The sequence below is a fragment of the Carcharodon carcharias genome, chromosome 1 (assembly GCF_017639515.1).
Source record: "Carcharodon carcharias isolate sCarCar2 chromosome 1, sCarCar2.pri, whole genome shotgun sequence".
NCBI lineage: Eukaryota > Metazoa > Chordata > Chondrichthyes > Lamniformes > Lamnidae > Carcharodon > Carcharodon carcharias.
In genome coordinates this window covers 207,402,244-207,423,104 of record NC_054467.1, presented here as the reverse complement: position 1 = coordinate 207,423,104, position 20,861 = coordinate 207,402,244, and positions in this window count along the sequence as shown.

Below are 20,861 nucleotides of genomic sequence, written 5' to 3'. Positions count from 1 at the left end.
TTAGTAGAATTAATCCTGAGAGATAAGATTAACTGTCATGTAGAAAGGCATGGACTAATCAGGGATGGTCAGCTTGAATTTGTTAAAGGAATGTCTTGCCTCACAAATTTGATTGAATTTTTTGAGGAAGTGACAAGGAGGGTTGATGACGGTAGTGCAGTGGATGTTGTGTACATGGATTTTAGCAAGGCATTTGACAAGGTCCCACATAGCAGATTGGTCAGGAAAGTAAAAGCCCATGGGATTCAGGGTAAGATGGCAAACTGGATAAAAGTTGGCTTTGCAACAGGAAACAAAGGGTCGATGGACGCCCTTGCAAATGGAAAGTTGTCTCAAGTGGTGTTCCACAGGGCTCGGTGTTAGGACCCTTGCTGTTTGTGTTAGATATTAACGATTTGGACATGAATGTGGGAGGCATGATTGGGAAATTTGTAGATGACACAAAGATTGGCCGAGTACTGGATAGTGTAGAGGATAGCCATAATCTTCAAAACAATATAGATGGGTTGGTGGAGTGGGTGGTAAAGTGACAGATGGATTTTAACAGAGAAGTGTGAGGTCATGCATTTAGGGAGGTCAAACAGTTACAGGGATTACAAAATAAAGGGGAATATATTAAGAGGGGTAGATGAAGTGAGAGATCTTGGCATACAAGTACACAGGTCCCTGAAGGCAGCAGTTCAAGTAGACAAGATTGTAAAGAAGGCATATGGAATGCTCTCCTTCATTGGCAGAGGTATAGAATATAAAAGTAAGGATATAATGTTGGAATTGTATAAAATACTGGTGAGGCCACGTCTGGAGTATTGTGTGCAGTTGTGGTCACCACATTACAGGAAGGACATACTAGCTCTGGAGAGAGTGCAGAGGAGGTTTACAAGAATGTTGCCAGGGTTAGAAAAGTGTAGCTACGAGGAGAGATTGAATAGGTTGGGGTTATTTTCCTTAGAACAAAGAAGACTAAGAGGTGACTTGATTGAGGTGCACAAAATTATGAGGGGAATAGATAGAGTGGACAGGATAAAATTGTTTCCCTTGGTGGAGAATTCTTGAACCACGGGACATAGATTCAAGATAAGTGGCAGAAGGTGTAGGGGGGACATGAGGAAGAGTGTTTTTATGCAGAGGGTAGTGGGTGTCTGGAATTCGCTGCCCAAGTTGGTGGTAGAGGCAGAAACTTTAAACTCTTTTAAAAAGTACCTGGATCTGCACCTAAAGTGCTGTAAGCTGCAGGGCTATGGGCCGGATGTAGGAAGGATGGGTGTCCTCAGGCTGGCATGGACAAGATAGGCTGAATGGCCTCCTTCTGTGCTGTAACTTTCCGATGGTTCTATGGTGGTGTTCCCATCTATCAGCTGCCCTTGTCCTTCAGATGGTAGTGGCTGTGGGTTTGGAAGGTGCTGACTATGGAGCCTTGGTGAATTCCTGCAGTGCAGGGATGACAGACAGGGAGAACCGCTACTGGAAGTGAGGATATTGAGCCATTGAAAGATAGGATAAAAAGGTGAATTGTAGAGTTGTGTAGACAGCTTAAGGAGTTGAGCTCTGAGGTGGGACAGCAGCAGGAGTTAGCGGACCGGGATAGAAGAGAGGGGGAGCAGCGCCCCCAGAACATGCCAGAAGTAAGGGATAAGCTAATGGTTAAGGGTCACCGGACCTTACCAGATTATAAGGACTCGTGATACATGTGTATGTTTGGAAGCATTGACCCCAGGTAAAACCATATATCTTTCAGTCCGTTTCTGTCAGCAGGAAAGTTACCAGCCTCTCACTTAAATATTTTGTTTCAGATAGTTCCTCAGACCAACGGCAATCTGGAGGACAGCAGCAGCAGTAATCACTCTCTTAACAGCAGCATTGGAGGCACCCACCATGAACATCAATAAAACCACCCGTCTGCATCCAGGACAGTATTTCCTAAAAGAGGAAGCAGAGAATGTTTAAGGAAACCGAATGTTTGGATTACTGATACAGTCACTACCAGCAGTCATTATGTTATTCAAATCGTGTTATCGGGAAGGGTCAAATGGACACAAAATCCATGGTCCTCTTGCAACGGCACATTGGCATCTTGGCTGTTTGAACCGAAGGGGTGTGCCACTGCCTCTTGCTGATGGCACATCACCAAATCTAATTTAACCTACAAAATCAGTCTGGGTAATGTGACTGATGTGCAAAATGTTTGCAGCCCAAGTTCCAGACTGGGCATATGCTATTTAGTATGCAAAGAAACTTGTAATGGTGGTATTAATATCCTAAAGATTAAGACAACTGTGAATATCACAGCCCGATGGGCCAAACTGCCCCCATTTGTTTGCGAACTGGGATTGGATAGGCAATACTGTCAAGACCGTTGTTTGGATATTATTAATCAGCTTGGTTGTAGTGATACGCGGTGTTTCAATCTTGTGGGTATCAGAAACCCACCAAGTATCAAGCCACCAAGTCAATGCCCCCTGGATGGCATAGTTAAAATCCGGAAACTCAAAGTGGTATGAAAAAGATGTGACCTGGAGGGGTTAAAACTATTATCCTAGGCCACCATTGTACAACAGATTCACAGTCTAAGGGAAGGGCATGTGACGTGTTGTCTTGGGACTTGACAGACAATGTTAGGTTAGATATTGAAGATACAAGATTTGGTCCTGCGCCTTGATACATATATCAGGCTGTGGAGAAGTTAAACCTTTTCAATTTACGGGAAGAATAACAGGAATTAGTAGCTACAGGGCCCATGACAGGAGTTTTTTTTTATTCGGCCATGGGATGCGAGCGTCGCTGGCTAGGCCAGCATTTATTACCTATCCCTAATTGCCCTTGAGAAGGTGGTGGTGAGCTGCCTTCTTAAACCGCTGGAGTCCATGTGGTGTAGGTACACCCACAGTGCTGTTGGTGAGGGAGTTCCAGGATTTTGACCCAGCGACAGTGAAGGAAAGGTAGCATATTTCCAAGTCAGAATGGTGAGTGGCTTGGAAGGGAACTTCCAGTTGGTGGTTTTCCCATCTGTCTGCTGCTCTTGTCCTTCCAGGTGGTAGCTGTGGTAAAATGAGGCACCCTGTCCCTTTAAGAGAATACAAGTGTACTGATCATTTGACAGCAATGATGAATCACTGTACAGCATGAGCAACTGCAAACTCTAAGTCTAGTTCTGAAGGTTTCTGAGTGATCATGTATGATCTGGTGCTCTGCCCTATGTCTCAATAAACCTTTACTATTTATTGTTACATCAGTCTCTCCCTATTATTGATTGCAAGCAGCAATTGATGAGGACATAGGAAGGCATGCAGGTTGGCCAATGAACTCATTTACTCAAGACATAAAAGTAGTGGTCATTGGTTTAGAACATGCTGTCTAAGGTGAATTCCTGCAGTGCATCGTGTAGATGGTACACACTGCTGCCAATATGTGTCGGTGGTGGAGGGAGTAAATGTTTGTGAATGGGGTGCTAATTAAGTGGGCTGTTTTGTCCTGGATGGTTTTGAACTTCTTGAGTGTTGTTGGAGCTGCATTCATCTAGTCAAGTGGCGAGTATTCCATCACACTCCTGACTGTGCCTTGTAGATGGTGGACAGACTTTGGGGAGTCAGGAGGTGAGTTACTCACTGCAGGATTCCTAGCCTCTCATCTGCTCTTGTAGCCAATGTATTTATATTGCTAATCCAGTTCCGTTTCTGGTCAATGGTAACCCCCAGGATGTTGAAAGTGGGGGATTCAGTGATGGAAATACCATTGAATGTCAAGGGGCAATGGTTAGATTCTCTCTGGTTGGAGATAGTCATTACCTGGCACTTGTGTGGCACAAATGTTACCTGCCACTTGCCCTAGCCTGGATATTGTTGTGCTGCAATTGGACATGGACTGCTTCAGTAGTGTGAGGAGTTGCGAATGGCGCTGAATATTGTGCAATCATTAGCGAACATCCCCACCTCTGACCTTATGATGGAAGGAAGGTCATTGATGAAGCAACTAAAGACAGTTGGGCTGAGGACATTATCCTGAGGAACTCCCGCAGTTATGTATTGGAAATGAGTTGACTGACCTCCAACAACCACCTACTTTTGTGTTAGGTATGACTCCAACCTGTGGAGATTTTTCCCCTGATTCCCATTGTCCCTGGTTTTGCTAGGGCTCCTCGATGCCACACTCAGCCAAATGCAGTCTTGATGTCAAGGGCAGTCACTCTCACCTCACCTCTGGAGTTCAGCTCTTTTTCCATGTTTGAATCAAGGCTGTAATGAGATCAGGAGCTGAGTGACCCTGGCGAAACCCAAACTGACCACCAGTGAGCAGGTAATTACTAATTAAGTGCCTCTTGAGGGCACTGTTGATGAATCCTTCCATCACTTTACTGATGATCGAGAGTAGACTAACGGCGCGGTAATTGGCCAGGTTGGATTTGTCCTGCTTTTTGTGGACATACCTGGACAATTTTCCACATTGCAGGGTAGACCCCAGTCTTGTAGCTGTACTGGAACACCTTGGCTAGGGGTGCGTCAAGTTCTGGAGCACGAGTCTTCAGTACTATTGCCGGAATATTGTCACGGCCCATAGCTTTTGCAGTGTCCAGTGCCTTCAGCCATTTCTGGATATCACCTGGAGTGAACTGAGCTGGCTGAAGGCTGGCATCTGTGATGCTGGGGACCTCCATAGGAGGCCGAGATGGATCATCCACTCGGCACTTCTGGCTGACGATTGTAGCAAATGCTTCAGCCTTAACTTTTGCACTGATATGCTGGGTTCCTCCATCATTGAGGATAGGGTTATTTGTGGAGCCTCCTGCTTCAGTGAGTTGTTTAGTCAGACACCACCATTCAAGATGGATGGATGTGGCAGGATTACAGAATTTGGATCTGATCAGTTGATTGTGGAATTGCTTTGCTTTGTCTGTCACTTGCTGCTTATGCTGTTTGGCATGCAAGTAGTCCTGTGTTATAGCTTCACCAGGTTGACACCTCATTTTTAGGTATGCCTGGTACAGCTCCTGGCATGCCCTCCTGCATTCTTCATTGAACCAGGGCTGATTCCCCTGGCTTGATGGTAATGGTAGAGTAGGGGATATGCCGGGACATGATTTGCAGATTGGGCTTGAGTACACCTCTGCTGCTGCTGATGGTCCACAGCACCTCATGGATGCCCAGTCTTGAGTTGAGATCTGATCAAATCCCATTTCGCACGGTGGTAATGCCACACAACACGATGAAGGGTATTCTCAATGGGAAGACAGGACTTTATCTCCCCAAGGACTGGGCTGTGGTCACTCCTACCAATAGTCTCATGTACAGATGCATCTGCAACAGGTAGATTGGTGAGGATGAGGTCAAGTAGGTTTTTATCTCTGGTTGGTTCTCTCACCACCTGCCACAGACCCAGCTTAGCAGTTATGTCCTTTAGGATTCTGCCAGCTCGGTCAGTAGTGGTGCTACAGAGCCAATTTTGGTGATGGACATTGAAGTCCCCCACCCAGAGTACATTCTGCCCCCTTCCCATCCTCAGTGCTTCTTCCAAGTGGTGTTCAATATGGAGCAGTATTGATTCATCAGCTGAGGGATGGCGGTACATGGTAATCAGCAGGAGATTTCCTTGCCCATATTTGAGCTGATGCCATGGGATTCATAGGGCCTAGAGTCGATGTTGAGGACTCACAGGGCAACTCCTCCCAGCCACATGCCACTGCGCCGGCACCTCTGATGGGTCCATCCCATTGGTGGAACAGGACATACCAGCGATGGTGATGCTGGTGTCTGGGACATTGTCTGTAAGGTATTATTCCATGAGGATGACTATATCAGGCTGTTGCTTGACTAGTCTGAGACAGTTCTCCCAATTTTGGTACTAGTCTCCAGATGTTAGCAGGGAGGACTTTGCATGGTCGAAAGGGCTGGTTTTGCCATTGTCACTTCTGGTGCCTAGGTCAATTCTGGATGACCTGTCTGGTTTCATTTCTTTTAGGCAGTTAGTTACAACAGTGAGATGCATTTAAGAGTCAACCACATTGCTGTGGGTCTGGAGTCACATGTGGGCTGGACCAGGTAAGGACGGCAGATTTCCTTCCCTAAAGGTCATTAGTGAACCAGATGGGTTTTTACATCAATCGGTAATGATTTCACGGTCACCGTCAGACTTCTTAATTGCAGATTTTTATTGAATTCAAACTTCAACCCTGCCATGATGGGATTTGAATCCCAGCCCCCAGACCATTACCCTGGGTCTCTGGATGACAAGTCCAGTGACAAAACTACTATGCCATCCCGTCCACCGCAAGCCCACACACAGACGCGTGCACACACACACACACACACACACACACACACACACACACACACACACACACACTCAAAGTTCTGATGAGTATCCCACGGGAACATAATAAGGGAACATATCGGATATAATTTTGAATCCCTGGGAGTATAAAAGAGTGAGGGGGTGTATCAGATAAGATCCCGAGTGTTGTACTGACTCCTAGCATTACACCATCTAATCTTATAATACTCTGAAACCCATGAGTAACGATTCTGCCATTGTTGTGTCGGTTAACCCTCTTGAAGGAGCCTTCAAGGCGGTCCAAAGCTCCCCTATGCAGTGGTATTTTCTGACAGACCAGGCAAGATTCATATGGAGGATTAGAGCGTGACAATAATCACACCTTCTGCTTACAGACCACTGACTCCTTTGCTGTGGAGGACTTTCATCTTGTGGTTACGTATTCATCACTGGTTACGTATTCAGTTCAGGGTGGGATGGTACATAAAATATCACCAATGCCCTGGGAAGGCTGGCCCATGAAACAGTGGAGAGGGCCCAAACCACTGCCAGGAGATTTATGGAACAAAGCTGTCAAGCAATCACGAGGGGAAGTGGGCACGCAAACCTAACCACAAGGAAGGCTAGGAAGCTGGAAGGCTCAGCTAGAAGTCGAGTCAAGATGGTGAAAATGCAGTATAACTTGTCAGGAGTAGGGAGGATGGCAGCAGCCGTTGTGTCTATTGTGGTCCTGTTGGTCCTCTCTGTTTGCTGTTACCAGAGACCGATGGTACCCCCAAGTGGTGCAGATGTTAATGTTGGCTAATAAAGGATATAACCTGGAATCCGCCACAACCAAAGTTCCCCTCTCAGGGAATAGGAAAATCTGGCACCATGGCAGGCTGAGATGCTCTCTCTCCAGCATATAATTAAATAAAGTCTTTACTTGAAAGTTCACAGATTCAGAGTGGTAGTTGCTTATGCAACAATTCCTGAGCTGCTCTAACTCTTACACTATGTAGGCTGGTATCACTTAATCATGGATTCTTGATTTATGCATACTTATTTCTACCTTCATGGCAGCCTTGCCTCCTCACTGAGCATTAATGGTAAATTAAAAATACTCCCCAATTCATTTTCCCTCCATGTTTGGTGTGGGAGAAAGATGAACTTGCAATGAGTCATCTTTCTCAAGCAGGTACTCAAGACAGATGATAGACTGAATTTGCATCAGTCTCACTTTCCTGCGGCACTATGCGCAAGAGTTTTCAGCATACCTGTCATGTAAAATCTATTAAAGTTTAGTTCAAATCTTCATGTATTAGCCTAGCCAGCTCAGCTTTATTTCTACCTGCAGGGAGATATGCTTTTTTGCTTTTCCTTTTCCCTAGTCCTTAAATTTATGATTAGTTGTTTCTCATATTAGCTTTTATTGCTTCCCGCAGTATTGCTTTTGAAAATCCCTCCTGGATTGTAAAAAATATGATTCTATGATACTAAGATATAACACTGGGAGCCCTGAAGCAGAAATTTGTTCAGTCTTTGGTGATTCCATTTCAATGGTTTTATTGGCCTGGCCATGATTAGAAATAGTACTTATTCCTATTATCATACATGCGATATGGAGAACATGCTAGGGTTGTATGATAGATGAATGGAATCAAAACAAAGAGATTCCATGGACAGGAAGCATTACAAGACATATCTGTGATACTCTTCCAATAATCAACTGGATAAAGGTGTGATGACGAACAAATCTAATGTTATGTCTGCCAAGACAAGCAGAAGATAAATAGACTTTACAAATTCTACAAATAACCATTTGATGTATTTTATTTGCTTACGTTAATGAAAGTTTTGGCTCAGTGCTTTGGAGCTTGAAGGTTATGGGTCCAAGTCGCACTCCAGAGCTTGAGCACATAATTCAAGCTGATATTTCAGGAAGGCGTTGTTTTTCAGATGAAATGTTAGACTGAGGTACCGCCTGCCTGCTCAAATGGATATAAAGATTCCACAGCATTTTTTGAAGAAGAGCTGGAGATCTGTCCAGCCCATTTATTTTTCATCCAACACCATTTAAACAAATTATGTGATCATTTATCTCTGCTTTTTAGATATCAGTTATTGCATTTGCTTACATTACAACAGGGGCCACAATTCCAAAAGGACTACATTGGCTGTAAAGTGCCTTGAGGCATCATGAGGGAGTGCAAAACAGTTGCAAGCTCTTTCTTTTTGTATAATAAAGTACATACATATGTAAGTTCATTCCTGAATGAACTTTCACATCTAGTTTGAATTCTAGCAACATGAATTCCCTGAAGCTTTTAAAGAGTAAGCTTTGGAGTTATGGGGTGTGAGGACTAGAAATTAAAATGGTGAATGAAATGTTCTAAGGCCACTTCAGCATTGTGCATTCTGATTCCAGAGTACAGTTATTTTTGGGTGGTGGCTGGTTGGAAGATTGAGACTCTCTTCTTTACAGTTTGTTCGACAATATCTGGCACTTTTACCAATACTATTTCAAGTATCACCAAGACTGATGAAATACATCTGTCCAAGGTTGCCTGCCTCTACACCAAACACCTACCATGGCTGTTTTAAGATTTGTTCTTGCTTTTGTTATCTCGTGCCTTACTCATCAGCCTCCCAAGCTTCACTCTACAAAATCTAATTTGACAGACCCTGCCATTTCCATCTTTTGCCAGTGGGTCCCATTTTCCCATCATCCCAACCCTTGTTGATTTGTCCTTGTCTTCAAATCCTCCTCTCTTCTTGCCCCACTCTGCCCACTGAGATCCTTCAACATTGCTTGACACATATGCTCCTTGGATTCTGCCATTTTGTGCATCCTCCACACCCAAGTCAGGGATGTGGGTAGCTTGGAGGAGTACTTGCAGATAGTGATGTTCCCATGCATCTGCAACACTTGTTCTTCTAAGTGGTAGAGGTCACAGGTTTGGAAGGTGATGTCAAGGGAGCGTTGGTGAGTTGCTGCAGTGCATCTTGTAGATGGTACACACTGCTGCCACTGTGCATCAGTGGTGGAGGGAGTAAATGTTGAAGGAAGTGGATGGGGTGCCAATCAAGCAGGCTGCTTTGTCCTGGATGGTGTTGAGTTTCTTGAGTGTTGTTGGACCTGCACTCATCCAGGCAAGTGGAGATATTCCATCAAACTCCTGACTTGTGCCTTGTAGTAGATGGTGGACAAGTTTTGAGGAATCAGGAGGTGAGTTACTCACCACAGAGTTCCTAGCCTCTGACCTGCTTCTGTAGCCACAGTGTTTATATGGCTAGTCCAGTTCAGTTTCTAGTCAATGGTAACCCCCAGGATGTTGATAGTGGGAGATTCACTGATGAAAATGCCATTGAATGTCAAGGGGAGGTAGTTGGATTCTCTCTTGTTGGAGATAATCATTGCCTGGCACTTGTGTGGCATGAATATTACTTGCCACTTGTCAGCCCAAACCTGGATATTGTCCAGGCCTTGCTGTATTCGGACATGCACTGCATCAATATCTCAGGAGTCGCGGATGCTGCTAAACATCGTGCAATTGTCAGTGAATATCCCCACTTTTGACCTTGTGGTGGACGGAAGATCGTTGATGAAGCAGCAGAACATGGTTGAGCTGGGGACATTATCCTGAGGAACTCCTGCAGTGATATCCTGGAGCTGAGATGACTGACCACAAACAACCACAACCATCTTCCTTTGTGTTAGGTATAACTCCAAACAGCAAGAGTTTTCCCCCTGATTCCCATTGACTCTAGTTTTGCTAGGGCTCCTTGATGACACACTCAGTCAAATGCTGCCCTGATGTCAAGGGCAGTCACTCTCACCTCACCTCTTGATTTCAGCTTTTTAATCCATGTTTGGATCAAGGCTGTAATGAGGTCAGGAGCTGAGTGGGTCTGGTGGAATCCAAATTAGGCGTCAGTCAGCAGGTTGTTGTTGAGTAAATGCCACTTGATAGCACTGTCGACGATCCCTTCCATCACTTTGCTGATGACTGAGAGTAGAATGATGAGGCAGTAATTGGCCGAGTTGGATTTATCCTGCTTTTTTTTTGTGAAGAGGACATACCTGGGCAAGTTTCTACATAGCTGGATAGATGCGAGTCTTGTAGCTGTACTGAAACAGCTTGGCCAAGGGTGCAATTAGTTCAAGCACAAGTCTTCAGTGCTATTGCTGGAGTATTGACAGGGCCCATAGCCTTTGCAGCATCCAGTGCCTTCAGCCGTTTCTTGATATCACATGGAGTGAATCGCATTGGCTAAAGACTGGCATCTGTGATGTAGGGACCTCAGGAGGAGGCCGAGATGGATCACCCACTCGGCATTTCTGGCTGAGGATAGTTGCAAATGCTTCAGCCTTATCTTTTACACTGATATTACTGGTCTCCCCCATCATTGAGAATGAAACTTTTTGTTGTTTAATTAGTTATTTGTTTAATTGTCCACCATTCACAGCTGAATGTGACAGGACTGCAGAGCTTAGATATGATCTGTTGGTTGTGGGATCGCTTAGCTCTATCTATCACTTGCTGCTTATGCTGTTTGGCATGCAATTAGTCCTGTGTTGTAGTTTCACCAGCTTGACACCTCATTTTTATACATGGAGTTGTATAATTCTGCTATTGCTAATGGTCCACAGCTTATCATGGATGGCCAGTTTTGAGTTGCTAGATCTGATCAAAATCTATCCCATTTAGCATGATGGTAATGCCACATAACACAATGAAGTGTATCCTCAATGGGAAGACAGGACTTCATCTCCCCAAGAACTGGGCAGTGGTCACTCTTACCAATCCTGTCATAGACAGATGCATCTGTGGCAGGCAGGTTAGTGAGGATGAGGTTGAGAAGGTTTTTATCTCTTGTTGGTTCCCTCGCCACCTGCCGCAGGCCCAGGCCAGCCGCTATGTCTATTGGGACTCGACCAGCTCAGTCAGTAGTAGTGCTACCAAGCCACTTTTGATAGCGAGCATTAAAGCCCCCCCACCCAGAGTAGATTCTGCACCCTAGCCACCCTCAGTCCTTCCTCCGAGTGGTGTTCAACATGGAGGAGCACTGATTCATCAGCTGAATGGGGTGATAAGTGATAATCAGCGGGTGGTTTCCTTGCCAATATTTGACCTGATGTCATGAGACTTCATAGGGTCCAGCAGTTGATGTTCAGAACTCCCGACTTTATACCACAGTGCCTCCACCTCTGGTGGGTTCGTCCTGTTGATGGGATGGGACATACCCAGGAACGGTGATGGTGGTAAATGCAAAATACTGCAGATGCTGGAAATCTGAAACAAAAACAAAAATTGCTGGAAAAACTCAGCAGATCTGACAGCATCTGTGGAAAGAAAGAGTTAATGTTGCAATTCCAGAAGGCTCTTCTTCAGAACTAAAGAGAAGCAGAAATGTGGTGAAATATATCCTGTTTAAGGGGGGTGGGACAGATGAAGCTGGATAGAAGGCCAGTAATAGGTGGGGGCAAAGGAGAGATTGCATAAGATGTCATGAACAAAAGGGTCGAAGGGGTGTTGATGATGGTGATACTGGTTAAACGAGGTGCTGATGACGACATTAAGAGTAGAAAGCAGGGTGAGCCAGTGACAGAATGGCCCCAGTGGGAGTGGGGTGGGGGGAGGGAACAGTGTGGGAGCAAAGATCAAAATAGGCGAAAAGGTGCGGATAAAACAATGAATGGAAATACATTTTAAAAATGATAATAGAAATAGGTGAGGAAAAAATGTATATATAAAAATTTAAAAAAAATAAATATTTGAAAAAAGGAGGATCAAAAAGGGGCGAGGATGGAGGAGAGAGTTCATGGTCTGAAGTTGTAAAGTGCCAAATCGGCAGATGAGGTGCTGTTCCTCCAGTTTGTGTTGAGCTTCACTGGAACATTGAAGTGTTCCAGTGTTCCAATTGGGCCAAGGACAGACACATGGGCATGAGAACAGGATGATGTGTTGAAATGGCAAGCAACAAGAAGGTCTGGGTCATGCTTGCGGACAGACCAAAGGTGTTCCACCCAGTCTGCTTTTGGATGGTGATGGTGGTGTTTGGTACATTGCCTGTAAGGTATGATTCTGTAAATATGGTTTTGTCAGGCTGTTGCTTGACTAGAATGTGAGACTCTCCAAATTTTGGCAGAAGCCCCCAGATGTTAGTAGAGAGGACATTGCATGGTCATCAGGGCTGAATTTGCCATTTTCGTTTTCTGTGCCTAGATTGATGCCGAGTGGTACGTACAGTTTCATTCCTTTTTGTAGATTGCAGAGTAGCTTGATACAGCTGAGTGGCTTCCTAGGTCATTTCAGAGGATATTTAATCGTCAACCACATTGCTGTGGGTCTGGAGTCACATGTAAACCAGACCAGGTAAGATAAAAGCAAAATAGTACGATGCTAGACATCTGAAATAAAAACAGAAAATGCTGGAAAAACTCAGCAGGCCTGACAGCGTCTGTCAAAAGAGAAACAGAGCTAATGTTTCAAGACTGTATGATTCTTCTTCAGCTAAAGAGGAGTAGAAATGTGGTGGAATTTATATTGTTTAAAGGGGTGGGGCAGTGGTGCAGGTAAAGCAAGATAGAAGATCAGTGATAGGTGGGGGTTAAGCAGATGTTGACCAAGGTGTCATGGACACAAGACAAAGGGAGTGTTAATGGTAGTGATGAAGGCTAAAGAAGATCCTGATAGAGGCATAAAGGTCAGAAAGCACAATGTGTTAATTGCAGAATGAGGGTCAGAATAATATAGAACAAGTGACAGATGGCCTTTTTGTGGTGGGGGGGAAGTGGGGGAGGTCGGTGATTGGGGAAAAAGGATAAAATAAAGGATAAAAAAAGGGAAGGATAAAAAAAATAAAACAATGAATAAATGAATAAAAATGAAAAAAAGTAAATAAAAATAAATTTAAATTAAAAAAAAAGGATTAACAAGGGGTGAAGATAGAGGAGAGAGTTCATGGTCTGAAGTTGTTGAACTCAATGTTAACGCCAGAGGATGTAAAGTGCCTAATCGGAAGATGAGGTGCTGTTCTTCCAGTTTGCATTGGGTTTCACTGGAACATTGCAGCAGGCCAAGGACAAACATGTGGGCAGGAGAGCAGGGTGGAGTGTTGAAATGGTAAATGACAGGAAGGCCTGGGTCATGCTTGCGGACAGACTAAGGGGCAGAATTTTGCCCTTGGTGGGAAGATGGGCCCCACCGGCTCGGTGGCAGGCGGGCAGCCAATTGCCACTTCCGAAACGGGCCCTATTTTAAGTGGGTGGGCCATTTAAGGCCCACCCAGCGGGCCACCCTACGGGAAGCACCTTGCGCTTCCTGTGCGGGTGGGGTGGATTCCCCAACTGTCAGAGTGCGCTCTTTCGTGCATGTACGCAAAAGAGCGCTCATCTCCTTGAGGCAAAGTGTTGCCTTGGGGAGATCGCTGAGAGGCTTGCAAATATAAAAAATAGAATAATAAAAAATTCATTAACATGTCCCCCTCATGTGAAAATGTCACACGAGATGGGACATGTTAATAAAATAAACAAAAACTTTGCTAAACTTTTTAAAAACCGCTATCAAACCTCATCCCGCCATTTGATGAGGTTTGTAAAAAAAAATCACCTGCCCACCTGTCCATTGGGCCCATGCACCGAGCCAAAGTTCGCACGGGCCCATCAAAATCATCAACAAATGACAAGTTAAGGGCATTAACGAGGCCTTTCATTAGTAGCAGGCGCACATCCCGCTGCTTACCGTGCCCGCCGACCGAAATATCGTGATGCGCGACATTTTAAGCGCTGGCATGTGGGCTTCACCATCCGCAAGCCAGCCAGAAGATTCTGCCTAAGGTGTTCCACAAAATGGTCATCCAGTCTGTGTTTGGTCTCCCCAGTGTAGAGCAGACTACATTGGGAGCAGTGAAAGCAGTAGACCAACTGGAAGGAGGTGCAAGTGAAGTGCTGCTTCACCTGAAAAGAGTGTTTGGGCCCTTGGGCAGTGAGGAGGGAGGAGGTAAAAGGGCAGATGCTGCACCTTCCGCGATTGTGTGGGAAGGTATTGTGGGAAGGTGATGAGGTGCTGGGGTGATGGAGCCTGGGTCACAGAGGGAAAGGTCTCTACGGAATGCTGACAAGGACGGGTGAGGGGAAGATGTGTTTGGTGGTGGTACCATGCTGAAGTCGGCGGAAGTGGCGGAGGATGATCCTTTGAATGTGGAGGCTAGAAGGGTGAAAATTGAGGACACGGGGGACCTGATCATGGTTCTGGGAAGGAGGGGAAGGGGTGAGGGCAGAGGCATGGGAGAGGGGTCGGAAATAGTTGAGGGCCCTGTCAACCACAGTGGGAGGGAAACCTTGGTTAAGGAAGAAGGAAGACATTTCAGGAATGCTGTTTTGGAAGGTGGCATCATCAGAACAGATGTGATGGAGGCGAAGAAACTGAGAGAATGGGATGGAGTCCTTATAGGAAGCAGGGCGTAGTCAAGGTAGCTGTGGGAGTCGGTGGGCTTGTAAGGAATATTGGTGGGATGGGAAGGTAAGGGAAGTGCTGGAGATGGACTATGTGAAGGTGATAGAGGGGTGGAAATTGGAAGCAAAATTGATCAATTCTTCCAGGTCCAGATGAGAGCATGAAGCGGCACTGAAGCAGTCATCGATGTACCGGAGAAAGAATTGTGAGAGAGGCCCTGATCAGACTGGAACAAGGAATGTTCCACATACTCTATAAAGAGACAGGCATAACTGGGACCCATGCGGATACCCATAGCCACACCTTTTATTTGGAGGAAGTTTAAGGAGAAATTGTTCAGTGAGAGAACAAATTCAGTCAGACGGAGGAGAGTGGTGATGGATAGGGATTGTTCAAGGAAGAAGCGGAGATCCCTCAGACCATCCTTGTGGGGAATGGAGGTGTAGAGCGATCGGACATCCATGATGAAGAGCAGGCAGTTAGGGCCAGGGAACTTGAAATTGTTGATATGACATAGGGCATCAGAGGGATCACAGATGTAGGTGGGAAGAGACTGGACAAGGGGAGAAGGAACAGAGCCAAGATAGGAAGAAATGAGTTCCGTGGGGCAGCAAATCCTGCCTCTGTTCTCACCCCTTCCCCTCCTTCCTAGAACCATGATAGGGTCCCCCTTGTCCTCACTTTTCACTCCTCCGGCTTCCACATTCAAAGGATCATCCTCCGCCAACTCCACCAAACACATCTTCCTCTCACCCCTCCCTGTCAGCATTCCGTAGGACCTTTCCCAATGGGTCTACCAGGACAGTCCTGTTTGTGGATTTTAGGAAGGAGGTAGAAGCGGGCTGTCCAGGGTTGGGAGACTATGAGGTTGGAAGCTGTGATGGGAAGATGTCCAAAGGAGATGAGATCAGTGACAGTCCTGGAAACAATGGCTTGATGTTCAGTGATGGGGTCATGGTCCAGGGGAAGTAAGAGGAAGTGTCTGAGAGTTGGCATTCAGCCTCTGCAAGGTAGAGGTCAGTACACCAGACAACAACAGCACCACCCTTGTCAGCAGGTTTTTAAAACAAAGCCAGGGTTGGACCTGAGAGAATGGAGTGTAGCAAGCTCAGAAGGAGACAGGTTAGAGTGGGTGAGAGAGGCTGAGTAATTGAGACGGCCGATGTCACGCTGTCAGTTCTCAATGAAAAGATCAAGAGCAGATAAGGGGCCAGAGGGAGGGGTCCAGGTGGAGGGAGAATATTGGAAGTGGGTGAAAGGATCCGTTGAACAGCGGAGGACTTCTGCCCAAGGAAGTGAACACGGAGACGAAGGTGGCGGAAGAAGAGTTCAGCATCGTGCTGCGCCTGAAATTCATTGAGGTGAGGGCGTAAGGGATTGAAACTGAGTCCTTTGCTGAGTATAGAACATTCAGCCTTAGAGAGGGGAAGGTCAGAGGGTATGATGAATACATGGCAAGGTCTGGGATTGGAAGAAAGGGTGGAGTCAGAGGGACGTAAGGAGTAGAGGGCCCTGGATGGGTGTTGGTATCAATAAGTTGTTGGAGCTTGAGCTCCTTAGCATCTGAAAGGGAGAGGAAAAGTTTCTTGTTAAGGCATCGGAAGAGAAGAAGAATAAAATGAAACTGGGGGCAAAGTCAGCTTTGAGACAGGGTGAGTCGGTGTTGCTGGAGAGAGAGTTCGAGTGTGTTCATATGGCAATCCATGGCACTGAGTGTGGATCTCAGGATGCAATGAGAACAGCAGTCCGAGGAATGTTGTATGTCTCGGAGATACCTGTAATCCTGGGCGGATTCGAAACATGAGGGATGGAACCTCAGTTGGTATCCACGTGAGGTAAGTCGGAGACGGAGACAGTCGCTGAGGAAGAAAATATGGCTGTGAAAGTGAGTTTTGGTAAACACCTAGGCTAACACCAGGAGGGAAATGGAAAGCAATGGAGATGAACAGGGTGAAACAGACAAACATAAATTCTACTGGAGGGAAAAGCAGTACTTCCTCAAGGTAGGCATTCCTGGAAGAGAAGTGGCGGTGAATTAAACACTATGATAAAAGCAAAATACTGCGAATGATGGAAATCTGAAAAAAAAACAGAATGCTGGAAAAACTCAGCAGATCTGAAAGCATCTATGGAGAGAGAAACAGAATTAACATTTTGAGTCCGTATGACTCTTGTTCAGAGCTAAAGAGTAGAAATGTGATGGATTTTATACTGTTTAAGGGGAGGGGGAACCAGGTAAGGATGTCAGATTTCCTTCTCTAAAGGGCATCATAGAGTCATAGAGTCATAGAGGTCCACAGCACAGAAAAAGGCCCTTCGGCCCATCGAGCCTACACCGGTCAAACAAGTACCTAACTATTCTAATCCCATTTTCCAGCACTAGGCCCACAGCCTTGTATGCCATGGTATCGCAAGTGCACATCCAGATACTTCTTAAATGTTATGAGGGTTTCTGCCTCTATCACCCTTTCAGAAAGTGAGTTTCAGATTCCCACCACCCTCTGGGTGAAAAAATTGTTCCTCACATCCCCTCTAAATCTTCTGCCCCTTACCTTAAATCTATGTCCCCTGGTTATTGACCCCTCCATCAAGGGGAAAAATTCCTCCCTGGCTACCCTATCTATGCCCCTCATAATTTTATACACCTCACTCATGACCCCCTCAATCTCCTCTGCTCCAGGGAAAATAACCCCAGTCTATCCAATCTCACCTCATAACTAAAACCGTCCAGCCCAGGCAACATCCTGGTAAATTTACTCTGTACTCTCTCTAGTGCAATCACACTCTTTCTATAATGAGGATTCCAGAACTGCACACAATATTCTAGCTGGCCTAACCAGTGTATTATACAGTTCCAGCATAACCTCCCTGCTCTTATATTCTGTGCCTCGGCTAATAAAGGGAAGTATTCCATATGCCTTCTTAACCACCTTATCTACGTGTCCCACCACCTTAAGGGACCGGTGGGCATGCACAACAAGGTCCTTCTGATCCTCTGTACTTCCCAGGATCTTACCATTCATCGTGTATTCCCATAATTCCCATGCCTTGTTTGTCTTGCCCAAGTGCATCACCTCACACTTATCTGGATTAAATTCCATTTCCCACTGATCAGCCCATATGACCAGCCCATCTATAACCTCCTGTAATCTAAGGCTATGCTCCTCACTGTTTACCACTACTCCAATTTTCGTCTCATCCGTGAATTTACTGATCAACCTTCCTACATTCAAGTCTAAATCACTTATATAAACCACAAACAGCAAGGGACCCATCACCGATCCCTGTGGAACCCCACTGGACACAGGCATCCAGTCACAAAAACACCCCTCAACCATCACCCTCTGTTTCCTGTTTCCTGCCACTCAGCCAATTCTGGATCCAGTTTGCCAAATTGCCTTGGATCCCATGGGCTCTTACCTTAGTTATCAGTCTTCCATGCGGGACTTTATCAAAAGCCTTATTGAAGTCCAAGTAGACTATGTCAAATGCATTGCCCTCATCAACACACCTGGTCACCTCTTCAAAAAATTCAATCAAATTGGTCAGACATGACTTCCCCTTAACAAAACCATGCTGACTGTCCTTGATTAATCCTTGCCTCTCCAAGCATAGGTTAATTCTGTTCTTAGAATTGCTTGCAATAGTTTCCCCACCACTGAGATTAAACTGACTGGCCTGTAGTTCCCTGGTTTATCCCTCCCTCCCTTCTTGAATAAGGATATCACATTGGCTGTCCTCCAGTCCTCTGGCACCTCTCCTGTGGCTAGAGAGGTACTGAAAATTATTGCCAGCACCTCTGCTATCTCCTCCCTTGCCTCACTCAACAGCATGGGATACATTTCTTCCAGGCCTGGAGATTTATCTACCTTTAAGCCTGCCAGACCACTTAGAACCTCCTCCCTTTCTGTGCTAATTTCTTTAATTATATCACAGTCCTTCTGCCTGATTTCCATACCCATGTCATCCCTTTCACTTGTGAACACCGATGCAAAGTATTCATTTAGAACCCTACTTATATCTTCCGGCTCCACACACAAATTGCCACTATGGTCCTTAATGGGCCCTACTCTTTCCCTAGTCACACTCTTACTCTTAGTGTACTTTTTGAAGTTTGGTGGTCCTCCAGTGTCAGGGGCCCTTCGGGGTCTGGAGAGCGAATGCCTGCTGATGATCCTAAAAGGGAGAAGAAGGAAATGTCATCAGTTAAAGTCATCACACTTTCACTGTGCATGCCAGGCACCCTGGTGAGACAACGGAGATCTGCATCATGGTGCCCTTGTCTTTCAATGATCACTGGGGACTCTAGGTTTGAGGCTTGCATCAATGAAGAGTCTACACTAGATTGGCTGCACAAGCCAAAATTCTCACCTCTGTGCACCGCACTCTTACCTTCGTCTGGCACCTCCGCACCTCCACACCTGGTTGCTCATGGGGCGAGCCGGCTCTCAAGATCCAGGGCATCTTGCTCATATCTCGATAGGATTAGGAGGCTGCCGGGCCCTCCTCTTTTCCAAGCCCTTTCTGTATTGTTGTGGACCGTCTTCTCCTGAAACAACAGAGGAGCATTAATTAGTCCACTCTGTACCTGCAGCACCATTGCAGCCTGGCCAACCCCAGCTAAGCAGGGCACTTCCAAGTCGTGACCCTCGAGCCACAAGGCACTCAGTCCAGGCAGCCAGGGCTCACTCCCTTGGCCAACTCCGGCGTGATTGCCAGTTGGCACTCAGACACAAGCACCCCTGAAGTCCACAGGCAACAGCCAGACTTTAACACATCTGCACACTGACCCATGCCAACATGATACCCACCCTTCCGGAGTGCAGAAAATCATTGAAGCACTTTTGGCACTGCACCCAGGACGCTGCACCACATCACGGCTGCTGGCCAACACTGTCACCTCCTCTCATGCTCTCTTTCTGAGGTGCGGTGGCCTCCTCTTCCCATCCCTGGGGGCAAGGGTGTCCCTCTAAGCAGCCACCTCCTCCAGGAGGATGGTGAGACATTCATCAGAGAAGCGGAGGGCCAAGTGTTCACACGACCTGTCCTGCCTGCCGTGTCCAGCTGCACCCGGGTCCATAGTGTCGGTTCAGGGGGTGTCTTACATGTCAGCCTTCCAGGGACTACCCGGGCTGCTTTTAAACTGGCCGCTGGGTTGCCATTGGACCCAGCGGCCGACAGGCCCCCATCCCCGCTCAGCCCTTCCTGTCCAGTGCGGAGCTGTGTTTCATGCTTGGCGGGCCTTAATTGGCCCTCTCGCGTGAAATCGCGGTTGGGGCGCGATTGCAGGTGGTGGTCCATTTCGTGGCTGCTCCCGGTCCTGCCTGTCATGGCAGCCCGATTACCAGAAAATCCTGTCCATGAACTGCCACAGTTGAAGAAGGCGGCTCACCATCACCTCCTCAACGGCAATTAGGGATGGCCAATAAATGCTGGTCTAGCCAGCGATGTCCAATCCTGTAAACTAATTAAAAAACACATGCACTTGAACTGCTCTATCGTCCATAGTGCTCCATCTGTCTGTAAGCAGGACAAGATAGCCCACAAAAAAAAAAGGGAGTGGGATAAGACTGGAGGTGGTACCCCGAAATGCAGGATCTCTCCACCTTCAAGTAAGAGGCCTCTGAGTTGGCTGGTGAGGATAGGGATTGCTCCTGCATGGAAGGCAAATCAGCCTCCCATCAAGCCAGTCAGGATGGATCTAGTATTCTTCAGCCACATATAGACACTGAATGCAAGGGATCTATAATGTAGGATCCTGCCTGGTCAATCACTAATTATCTCTTCTCACTATTCCAAGCACCAGCAAGAAAAGGCAGAGTAGGAAATCTAGCCAATGCCTCTGCCCCAGCCTTCAGAACATCTTAGATGAGGAGACTGAGGATCCACTTTTGGAAAAGCTGTCACTATGTTCACCTGCACCCTCCACCAGCACAGGTACACACACCATGGTGGGTCCCAGTTCTAGGCTAGGCTCAGGGTCACAATCTCGTGATCACCTCATGGGCACATGTCCGCAGCAGGCAGAGGTAGTGACAGCAGAGATCTCTGATGTTCAGAGGACTGCTGGAGACGAGGCCCATGCAAAGTCCAAGTCCGATGATGTACTTCTGCAGTTGGCACTCAGAGACATGTTGTAGATGCAAAGATAGGCAGGGA